General features: G+C 33.4%; 1 protein-coding gene across 2 annotated transcripts in view; it reads right to left on the bottom strand.

The window, feature by feature from the left end:
• The window catches only part of LOC140450574 (transducin-like enhancer protein 4), a 763,102-nt gene that overhangs the window by 610,288 nt on the left and 140,421 nt on the right, over positions 1–12,393 (bottom strand). The gene's annotated exons all lie outside the window — the stretch shown is intronic.

The following is a 12,393-nucleotide window of genomic DNA, read 5'->3' as shown; positions in this document are numbered from 1 at the left end:
TCTTATGAAATATTAAAATTAATTATTGAAACCGGTTATCCTCACACAATTGAGGAGAAATTAATAGTTCCGGTAATGAAAATAGTAGCATCTCGGATATGTGATAAAAACCAGGAAAAGAAAGTGAATTTGCTGGCTCTATCAAATAACACAGTGAGGATTGTGGAGATTGCAGATAATATTGAACAAACTATTATAGGTCACTTAAAGGAGCGTAACTATTTTTCCTTGCTTATAACAAGTTGATGAAAGTACAGACATACCAGATAATGCTAATCTAATGTGATTTGTAAGATACGATTTTGAAAATACTTTTCACGAAGAATTTCTATTTTGTAAAACTTTGTCAACAAGAACAACGGCTGAATAAATATTAAATCTGAATGATAGCTACATTAATGACAATGGAATTGAATAGAATAAATGTGTGTATCTAAGTAGCGACTAAGCACGGGCAATGACGGGCGCTCGTACTGGACATTTTCTGAGGATCAAAATCGTAGCACCAGAATGTGTTTGGGATCATTGTAGCATCCAGAGAGGCATTAGCTATCAAAAAAATGCCACTGCTTTTAACCAAATCTATGCAAGAATGTGTAAAATTTATAAACTTTATAAAATCTCGCCCACTTAACTTAAGAGGAAAGTAAACGGGAAGGAAATGGGAGGTAAACATCTTCTTTTACACTGAGAAGTGCGTTGGCTATCAAAAGGGGATGTTTTAAAAAGACTTATTGAATTGAAGGAAGAAATTTCAATATTCTTAGAACATTAAATTCATATGCCTTTTCTATTATTTGTCGGACATTTAAAATTTGCTCCCTCATTCCTTTTGCAGAAACGGGAAATTCCTAAATTGCATACAAAACTTAAATGTTGAAAAATAAATCTATTAAAGAACTAGCACAGTGAGAGAAATTAAATAAAACATGGTGAAATTTAAATAATGGAAATTGGCAGCTTGTAGCATGCAGCTGAAATAAAAAAATTAGATAATATAATGGCTACCTTGCAAACAGAGCAAAAAAGGAAACACCTCATATAAGATGAAATGATGACCTACAGAAATATACTGGAATAAGATAATGATAACAACGCGGAACACAGACAAATGGAAGAGAAAGACATAGAGAGAGCTTGTGTTCTTATATGTAAAAAATTAGAAAGATAAGACAAAATATACTCCCAGATTAATCTGTTAGCACAAAGGTATTATAGAAGGAAGCTATTCAATGATCTTAGATCATGACATATAAAATGACTTAAAAACTCTAACCAGTTAAAGAAGCTTATTAAAACAGTAAATCTTCTTGCAAGCCGACTAATAATCCTACGAACAACCCTCGATCGTCCCAATTGTCCGAATGTCGAAATCGCAAACCCGTGATGCCATTTGACATGGCTTTAGTACAACAACATGGCAAATACCCCATCTATCCAGTATGAAAGTTATATAGCTTCGCTAATGACAAAACGAAGAGAGCGATCCGATTACATCCTAGAGGTCGTGCAAGTTGAAACTGGCGGCGGCGGCGTAGCGGCTGCGGTGGAGGCGGCAGTGAGCACGGGCCGGTGGTTTTGTGGTTTTCACTGACTCCCGTCCAAAATGCCCCCGCAACGTTGCCAAAGTGTTATGGATTTTAGTTGGAAATTTACGAGAAAGTGATGTGCAGTTTGGTTTTGGGTTAAAGATAATGGATAGTGCCGCTAAGAGGTGGTGCACACGAGGCAGTTTTCAATTTAATCTTTTATTTGTATCATCCATCCATTGTAGAACATGAACATGAATTATACATTACATGACGTGATTGATTTGATTAAATCAAAATAAATTTGACTGCAAGTTAAATAAACCAGAATCATTTTATATTTATGCAATGACAGGCCAATAACAGATTCAATTTTTACTATAAAGCAAGTAATAGCAATTAAAGTTCATATGGTATTCACTGATCTGGAAAAAGCATAGAGTACCTAGAAAGATAGATTAGTAGAGTACAGATTCTTAGAAAATCGTTGTTTTCCGTTTTTTCCATCTACGAGAGGGGGTTTTAGGAGGAAGCATGGGGGAAGAGTGGTAAACTTTTTACATCTTTTTTGGTATCCCAAAATTGACATTCACAGCAAAATTTAGCTTGTTCGTATGATTTTTAGAGATTGAGTGGCATTTTGATCTCCGACGACTGGAGTATCGAGTTACAAGCGTACAAAGGTGTCATCTCCTTTAATGGCCATGAACGAAAACAACTAATATTGTTGTCTGTCCTTTACACATCACGAAATGTGTAAAAGTTTACCCCTTTTAGCGAAAGCTTGCTATCGCTTTGCTGTATTTAAGACAGTATATGTCGTGGAGCACGATTTGTGAGTGAGAAACAGTTAGAAGCCGTTTGTTGATCTTTCGTGTTTGATTTTATATTCAACATTCGCGTCTGATAAGGCCATGGGAGGCCGAAATGACGTCATAACGCTGTGTTGTTTGCCAATTCAAACACAGAGACTGAATATTGTTCTGAAGCTATTTTCTTGTGACATTTTAAATTAATTACTATTTAAATGGGAATAAGCCACAATTAAAGGTTAAAATACGTTTATTTTAAAATACCATTTATAAAATACCTTGTGAATGCGATCAGTTTTATTTAGGTGAAACATCAAGGCCATTAAATGTTAGAATAAGTGAACATCAATCCTATATTAAAAATAGAGAATTTGATAGATCTCAAATATGTAAACACGCATGGGATACTGAACATAGGGTTCAATGGATTCAAATATAGTCCTAAAAGAAAAGGGATAGTAAAAAGAGAAAAATCAAAGAAGCGGCTCTAATTATGCTAAATGAGACCAATTGTGTCGCGAATTCCTCGGCAGAATGTAGTAGGATCTGGTTACCCATATTGAAAGAGGAAGTTATTAAAAGGAAAATACCAGTATTGGTAAGTCAGTAACATATAGAGAATATACATCATTTATGTTTTTTAAATAACAAACATATAAAATCGGAATTTGGTGTTTATTGAAGGTAAACTAAATGCACGATCAAATACTTACCATGTCGGGATAGTATTATGAGGTTTTTTTCCTGGTTTTCCCTCATAATTTACTATGGAATCACTAACAGGAGAATTTTACTGTCATCATGGCATGTATTTGTCTTTTTAAAGACGAATTACATGTTATGATCTTTTCTGACGGATATTGTCAAGTTAAAGATGATTTCATGTAATCGAATGAACTATCTTATAAGTAAAGTCGTTCCAGGAACGCAACTCAACAATATTGGCAATATCATTTTAAAGTCGTCTACTTTAAAATGTATAATGTATGTCTGAATTGTCAATATAGATGATTCAGATAAAATTAAATTATTAGAAGAATTTTTCACTAAGTAACAAAAAACAAAATTTGTTTAATTTACTAATTTTTGTATTTTGAGAACGATTTCCGAAGTGGAAATTGAAACCTCAATAAACGTATTTTAAGCTTTAATTGTGGCTTATTCCCATTTAAATAGTAATTAAGAGAGACTAAACATCCAAACTCAGATATACGGAAAAAGTAGAAGAAGATCTGAAAATCTTCAAAATTATCAACCGAAAATACAATGCAAAGAACAGATTAGAAGAGTTGTCGAGCTAATGGTAGGGATTAGGGATTACTGTATAAACAAATGTTGAAACTTGCAAAACCTCGAAATTTTAAATCATACAATAAAGAAGTTTGCAAAGAGTGATAAATCTAGATTCCACCAATATTTTAATTCTGACAACTCAATACATACAAAATTTGATACTAACACCAATGCATTAAATTCGTTATTTAATTGGACTCACGTTTTACTCTCCACAATTCTTTGATTTTTGGATGTAAATTCTTTTTTTATGAGGCTGGAAATTAGTTAGTTATAAAGTGTTCTTACCGCAATCAGTGAATTTTAAATGGAAATGCTATAAACCAGTAGTCACATAGTAAATATATAAATATATCTTCATATACCAGTAACATAATTAAAATTAAATAAAACATGCTCAAAAAATTTGGTAATAAACCTAAAAGCGTTCTTAATTCAGCATAAAATCATGTTTGAAACTTAATTTGATGGCCAATACTAAACCAACTATAAAGATTAGGAATATGCCGAGATTCTCAAGAAGCTTTTTAAAGACCACACCTTATGTTAGACCGTTGGTAAAGCTATTAAATTCGAAGAGTCGAGAAATTCTATACGCTAGCAGTTCATCGTGCCTCATGTTCACATGCATTTTAATGTTTTGTACTCGGAAAAAATTACATGAACAATGCGTTTTTACAATCCGATCTGAAGCGGGTTATTAGTAGAATAAAACAAATGATGTTGACAATAACAGTGTGTAATAAGTTTAATAAGTATTCCTGTTCAATATTGTATTTAAATAAGTATAACTTTCAGACATATAAATCTTGTAATGGACATATATACACACATCGGAAATGTCTAGGGATATTTTATTGCAAATAAAATTAATAAAAATGAATTTATACAGTCGTTTAACTTCAATTGAATTTGTACAGTTGCTCACCCTGTAGATTATTGTGATTGAAACAAAACGTCAAAAGTGATAACGAATATTTGACAAAGTTTTAACAGCAGCGAAAAAAACTATAGATTTTATAGGTACTGCAGTAAATATTCGTCTGTATAAAGTTCTTGTTTAGTTAGTGCACTGAAAATATTGTTTTTTATGACGGAACGACGTGATTTAACTTTCGATGAGATGAATAGGGCTGCAGGCTTTCTTCAAGGTGGCATGCGGCAAAATAATATAGCTGAATGCATGGGAGACTCCCAAAATGTTAGAAGGCGATTGTGGCGGCGTTTTCGAGACACTGGAAGTCCAGCCGAACGTCATCCAGGACGTGAGCGCGCTACAAGACGCGCAAAATTGTCTCCCTTATGCCATTTTACGAATCGATAGAGGAGTACTGATTACATTTTTAAAAATGTTGGCATAAGGACTGCTGGTGACCTAAGGGTGTTAATAATTATGAGCTAAACATGTAATGTAAATAGGTCAACAACCGTGATTTGCTCCTTTACGAACTTAAAAGTTTATAAGTTTTCACGATAAGGAGCCTGCAAAAAAAATTGAATATCTTGAAGTTTCAGAAAATTAGGAAAATTCGATTAATTGAAATTTCCTTTTTTTTGCTTATATTATATGAAATTTGCAGTACACAAAAAGGCATCAGAAATAAAATCGTGTTTGAACTTCGTAATGAAATCTGACGGTCTATAAGGTGGAAGTATCATCAGCCAAGAAAAAATTGATTAAGAACCATTAAGAAAGGAAATCTTAGTTCCAACAGTAATATTCAGAAGTATAGTAAGCAAAAGGGAGAGTAAGGTTCTTATTTACTTACTGTTTCCTTGTGGCATGTCTAAGTCAAATATTGTGTTTATATGGGATTAAGCCATAATTGATTGTAATGATAATTACATTTTTAACTACAAAAATTTGACGTTTCAATTTCCACTCCAGAAGAGACTTTTTTAAATGGAACCCCCTGTATTTTATAATTGTAATGTAATGATATTTTATGGTACTTTATTATTCATTAAGCATTAACTATATCTAACTGCTTTAATTTGCGAATTATTCGTAATTCTTTTAGCCAAACATTAATTGCAACAACAACTAGGTGAAATTTTATTAAGTTGGCCGTGAAAATATTCAATCAGAAATAATTTTTCTAGACTGGTCGTTAATTTGTTAATATAGGATGAGATATGAAAATAGCTAAGTAGTTAAGATTGTTGGTGTGTAAAATATTAATAAAAATACACATTAGCTAAAACATTGACAATTAGACTGTGAAGATAATAGGTATTCGCATCACAATCCTTATACAAAATTTACATTTTGCACCCATTAACAAATCAACATAGTGAAGTAACAGTTATATATAAATAAAATTAAATGTAAAACAAAATATTTATTTAAAAAAATAATAATAAAATCGTTGAATTTATAATAAATGTTCAAAATGGCCTCCGTCAACGTTACTTACACTAATTAATGCAGTTAGTTCTGTTTAATCTCATACATTCATTTCTACTTCTCTCTTTTATTTCTTCTACTCCAGTCGCCAGAGGAGAAAATGCCACTGAACCTCTAAAAATCATACGAACAAGCTGAATTTTGCCGAGAATATTAATTTTGGGACCCCAAAAAAGATGCAAAAAAGATTACCACTTTTACCTCCTGCTTTTCCTTAAAATCCCCCACCTAGGGGGGTGCAAAAAATCGATTTACCAAGAATCTGTACGCCGTAGAAAAAAATGTTTTAAATAAAAAATGTAGCTGAGATAATTTTAAACAAACATGTTTATTAGTACTTTTCGTGTAGAACGAACCGTTCTCTCACAAACAACGCTTGAAAAGACCGTCGATTTTGTTTGTCAGTTACGCGCGCGAAATTAATGTTCAATAAAATTGTTATCCGCAAAATGCATTGTAAAGGTAAAGAGTTTAGCTTTTGTATGCAATTTTTGTATTTTGTCGCAAATAAACTCAGATTTTATAAAGGTGTTAAATAAATAAACGTTGCGTGATTTTTCCATTTTATATGATTCTCATGAGATCAATACAATCTAGTCCTTTCATTGACTGGCCACTATGAAGTTTCGATAACTAGAGCCTAACCTTCGAAGCCTATGGCATAAAATTTTAGTTTTAAGTTTTGACAACAGATGTGAGTATTTGAAATATGCCTAAAAAACGCTGGATTTAAACTTTCACATAACAAACGATCTAAAACGTTTAAAACTTTATTTATTTTTTAATTACTCTAGTACGTTTTTCAAATATAGCCTTCTGCTATAAACTACACCCAAAATCGTCTTCTTGGAGGCATTTCCCGTATTATAGTGAAAAACATTAAATTCTGCGTTTTTTATTCATATTTCAAATGCCTCTTATTTGTTGCCACAAATCAAAATTGAAATTTCATGTCATAGGTTTTAAAGATTGATTTTTAAAAAGGGAAATTTTACAACTGGTCAATGAAAGTAATCAATTCTAGTGATCCCACGAGAATCGTAAAAAATGGCAAAAATCGTGCCACGTTTATTTACATAACACCTTAAAAAACCTGCGTTTATTCGCAGCAAAATACAACAACTGTATAAGAAAGCACTCTTTACCTTTAAAACGCATCTTGACTTTTGTCGATAGGATACTTGGATCAAAGAACAGTTAATTCTACACAAAAAGCGCTAATAAACATTTTTGTTTAGAATTATCTCAACTACATTTTTTACTTGAAACATTTTTTTCTAGGACACACAGATTCTTGGTAAGGTAAACGTACTGGTAATTGACACAGTACCGGTAGTTGACACATATGACTTTACATCCTAAAAATAAGAAAATCCTTTTGTGTAAACCTTTTCAAAATAAAAGAGTGATTGATTATGCCATCTATGATTCAGTGGCAAAGTTATTAGTTTCAGGTTTCAAATTTCACAATATGGCAACCATCGTTTACAGACGTGTACATGCTGATCTGTGTTTTACTGAATTTCTTGTTAAAAGTGGTGAGAAGGTAAGCTTTAAAAATATATTTTTCTTTATTTACGTAGTACTTTTTATTAAACTAATAGATGTGTGCAGGCTAAAAATACCTAAATAATAGCGCATTTAATACTGTAGCTTAATTACTGATGTATAACCAACTTTATTTTTTAGTGTCAATTACTGGTACAACTATTTTGAAAATGTACCGGTAGTTGACATTTGTGTCATCTACTGGGACAAGGGCGGTTTACTCCGTATCATGCATATTATTTGAAATCTTTAAAATGACTCCCACTAGTAGTTGACACGTATGAACTACTGCATCAAATGAGTGTCAATTATTGGTTCTTTCTAGGTTTTATTATGCCGCCAATCAAGGGTCAGATGTTGTCTTACTCTGCAGAACAAATGGAAGCCGCTATAGCAGCTGTATTGTTCGGCGAGGTCGTTGCAAGGGCAGCAAAGAAGTTTAAAGTTCCTCGTGCCACTCTGACATATAAGATTAAAGAAATTACGCTACGATGTCGAAGAATGGGACCGGATCCAATTTTAACACATGATGAAGAAAAAATTGTAGTCCAATGGATATTTTCGATGGCTAAAGCCGGATTTCCTCTTGGAAAAGATACTTTACTGGACAGTTTTCAACATCTAATCTTACAGTTAAAACGTATAAATCCATTTACAAAAAATAGACCCGGAAGGACATAGTATGGACAGGAAGGACACATATGAAAGCTTTCTAAAACGAAATAAAGAAGTAGCGAAGCGAATAGCTCAAAATCTTACTGTAAGCAGATCTTCAGTAGCAAAAGAAAATATCCAAACATAGTTTGGATACAAAGAAGGACAAAGAAGTACGCGAATACTTAGATAAAAATGAACATGGGTCCATTCTAGAGGATCCTTTCAGAATTTTTAATAGTGATGAATCTGCATTTTTTTTAAACCCGAAAGAAGGGAAAGTCCTAGCACGGAAAGGAGACAAAACTGTACCAGCACGTTAACAGTAAAGAGAAGGAATGCCTGACCGTCTTGGTTACCGGTAACGCATCTGGTCAGGTACCATCACATATTAGTAGGTAGTGTTTAGGTACAACAGGATTCCGAAGGAAATTACTATGAGTATTCCCCCGAACTGGGGAATAGGAAAATCGGATTCTGGGTGGATGTCTGGTGAAATTTTTTTTGAGTTTATAGCGAATATTTTTCATCCCTTGCTAGTGGACAACAACATCAAGTTTCATGTTATACTTTTTATTGACGGACAAGCTTCACATCTCAAACTTTTTCCCTGGCCCTTTTTCCAAATGCAACCCATTTGATACAGCCCATGGACGTTGCCGTTTTTCGCACTCTGAAAGAAGGATGGAAAACTAAAGTACAGCGATGGCGAATTGACAACCACGAGCCTCCAATTTTAAAAAAAGTCCATTTTTGTCCTTTACTAAATACGTTGTAACATAAGAGACTAACTCCTTCCATACTCCAAAACGGATTTAAAAAATGTAGGTTAGTGCCTTCGAATTATCAGGAGATAACCATACCAGGTAAGATAAAATCAAAGAGTAACTCTCAGTTGACACTTCATGTCGAGCTTCAAAAAATATTGAAGAGCTGGGATTGAAATGTTTGGAAAAATATATTCAACCTGAAAAACTTTTACAGTTTAGAAAGATTGAAGAATGGAATGCAGATAAAAAAGATGTGTCACTTTTTTGTCTTGATAAAACAATTACCTATGATTATCAGGCAAAATGTGCTACATTACAAAACAAGAAAACGAAAGAGGTGAGAGCAGAATCTGAACAAGATAATGACTGTAAGAGTAAAGAAAATAATAAACAGAAAAAACAGCTAGAAGAAATCCCCAACAATTCTTCAGATGAAATATATGACGTGACGACCACACCAGATGTACATCACACCTGTCAAAAAATTACAGACACAAGCGCCGATCCCTTTAACTTCACATGATAGCATTATAAATAATAATGTGATTCAGTCAACGCTTTACTTTCAAGGTCCCTCGAGTCCACGTGACATTGATCCACCTAGTACTTCAGAAATTGAGAACCCGTCAGTAACAGAGGAACAGTAACAAAAAAAAACAGAAGAGGGAAAAAATGCCATCAGTGGCCTCCTCCAGACAGTGGCAGGAGTATCATGAGAAAAAGGAAAAAGCTAAAGTAGAACCTGAAGAGAACAAGCAAAAAAGAGCCAAAAAAAGGGTCGTTAAATAAGAAGAACGTGGACTAATAAAAATAAACACAATAGAATAAAAGAAAAGCACAAAAAGAAAAAAAACAACATACGATATTTCCTCTGATTCAGAGTCTGATGAGGAATGGGTTAAATCAGGTAACAGCATAGACGATATTAGCGATATAAGTTTTAATTTGACAAACGCAGTGGATAAATCTGAAAAAACCAATGGTACTTATAAAGAAGGCGACTATGTATTAGTTGAGTTTCCAGGAGAACAAATAGTTCATAAATTCGTTTGTGTTATTCAGGAAGTTATTTCAAAAATTAAGCTGAAGTAGTAGCAATGATTTGCTGTAATATGGAAAAAACTTACTTCAAACTAAATTCAGATGATGTAAGTGTCATTGATTTTAAACAAATAAGAGAAAAGCTTGAATTCCCAAATATGACAGCAGCAGGTGATCGACTAAAATATGAATTTAGCAAGTCATTAGATGTTAGTGGATAAAAATGTTTCAGTGTCAACTACTAGATCATTATTGTGACAAGCACTGGTCAAAACAACTTTTTTTAGTGTCAACAATAAGTACAGGGATATTTGCAGCCCCAAAATTTTGTTTATTTTTCTGAATAATTTTGGTGTTTTCATTATCCAAATTATAAACACATTATTTTAGAAGCATCATATTACCTAAGTTGTATTAAAGTTTTAGTTTTTTCAAATAAATGCGTCGTTTATATCCAAAATTTGTATTTTTGATTCTTAAGGTGTCAAATACTGGTACATTTACCTTAAATAGATTTTTTCGCTTTTTTAATTTAAAGAGCACAAATACCATAATGATTAAGTCAAGTGCAGCAGAGAAGTACAATGAAGTAAAACACAATTTGGTTTCAGAAACAACCTCGGAACCAGAGAAGCACTCTTCAGTTTGCAGGTCATGGTTCAAAGATGTAGGGATATAGAACAATCAGTATATATGTGTTATCGACTTCGAAAAGGCCTTTGACCGAGTAAACCATGACAAACTTATAGGTGTCTTGCAATAGGTGGGAATGAATGACCGAGACCTCCGTAGTATCAAAAATTTGTATTGGCATCAATGTGCAAACATACGAGCTGGACACAACACGATGGAATCAGTGGAAATACGACGTGGAGTGAGGCAAGGATGTATTCTATCGCCTCTACTTTTTAATATCTACTTCGAATTTATTTTCAAAGAAGCCTTAGTTGAAGATACAGGCATTAAAATCAACGGAATTAATGTCAACAGTCTCAGATATGTAGACGACACGGTACTTTTTACCTCCAATGAAGAAGACCTGCAACGACTTATAAACAGGGTAACCGAAGCATGTGATGAATATGGGCTAAAACTTAATACTTCTAAGACAAAACTTATGGTTGTCAGCAAAACGGAGTTGCAACCAACGAACATCAGAGCGTATGGAATAGAGTTAGAAAGAGTCCACAATATTACCTACTTGGGTGCAAACGTTAACGATAACTGAGATATAAATAAAGAAATAAGAATACGCATTGAAAAAGCCAGAGCCGCCTTCTATAAATTAAAGAAAATTCTAATCCATTAATAGAGATATTACGTTAAACCTTAAAGTCAGATTAATACGCTGCTACATATTCTCCACATTGCTGTATGGTATGGAGAGTTGGACCCTTACAGAGACATTAATGAAAAAATTAGAGGCCTTTGAGATGTGGATTTATCGACGAGTATTGCGGATAAGTTGGGTTGATCGAAGAAGAAATGAAATCCGAGAATGGTATCCATCCATCCGAGAATGGTATCAAGATACCACCGCTAATTTATTTAGAGCCGCCGTAAACAAAGTTATTATTGCCAATATGATCGCCAAAGTTCGAAAATCGGACAGGGTACTGAAAGAAGAAGAAGCAGCAGAGAGCAGGAATTAAGTATCCAAAATTGTTTAGAGTAGAAGCCCAATAGGAAACAAAACGGCGCCTAAAGAAAAGATGGTATGAACTTTTTTAGATGGCCTTCGAAGTATTAGCATTCTTGCATAAAAAACAGTGCAAACAAAGGTGAATGCAGGAAAATAATATACAAATACGTCGGAAGCTATTATGATAAGAAGATAAATGAAATTATTAAGGTGAAAGTCACATTTAATTTGTCATCTAGAATTTGATCGTTAATTCTATCGTACTAAGTGTATCCGACAGCCAATTAATTTCCAATAAAAAGAAGGACGAAGACACAACGTCACGAAATAAAAAGGAGCAGCTCGATTTCACACCATACAACTAGTTTTCGTTTTTACTTCCAAACTCAGAGCCAACTGAGATTCCGTCCGGCACACCTCTTTGTTTAACCTTGTTTCAGTCTTGTTGCACGAGTAGCACTTGGCAGTTTTTTATGTTTCTTCGTTTTTTATTTGAGGAACAATACTTAATGTGGCGTGAAGAGTAAATTAACAGCGCTTATATGGATTCTTTTTGTTATTAATGCTTTTTCGAGGATGGATTTTCGCTTGAGAAGTTGGTAATTTTTTGTTCGTTTTTAAAGAGACCACAGGGAAGGAGAAAAAAACTCAGAATAAATAAAATCTTCAAGTAAAAAATCTTAAAAGGGAATATTGA

This window comes from Diabrotica undecimpunctata, chromosome 1, assembly GCF_040954645.1.
Source record: "Diabrotica undecimpunctata isolate CICGRU chromosome 1, icDiaUnde3, whole genome shotgun sequence".
Lineage (NCBI taxonomy): Eukaryota > Metazoa > Arthropoda > Insecta > Coleoptera > Chrysomelidae > Diabrotica > Diabrotica undecimpunctata.
The sequence above is the reverse complement of the archived record's forward strand: the minus strand, read 5'-3'. Positions and strand labels throughout refer to the sequence as shown.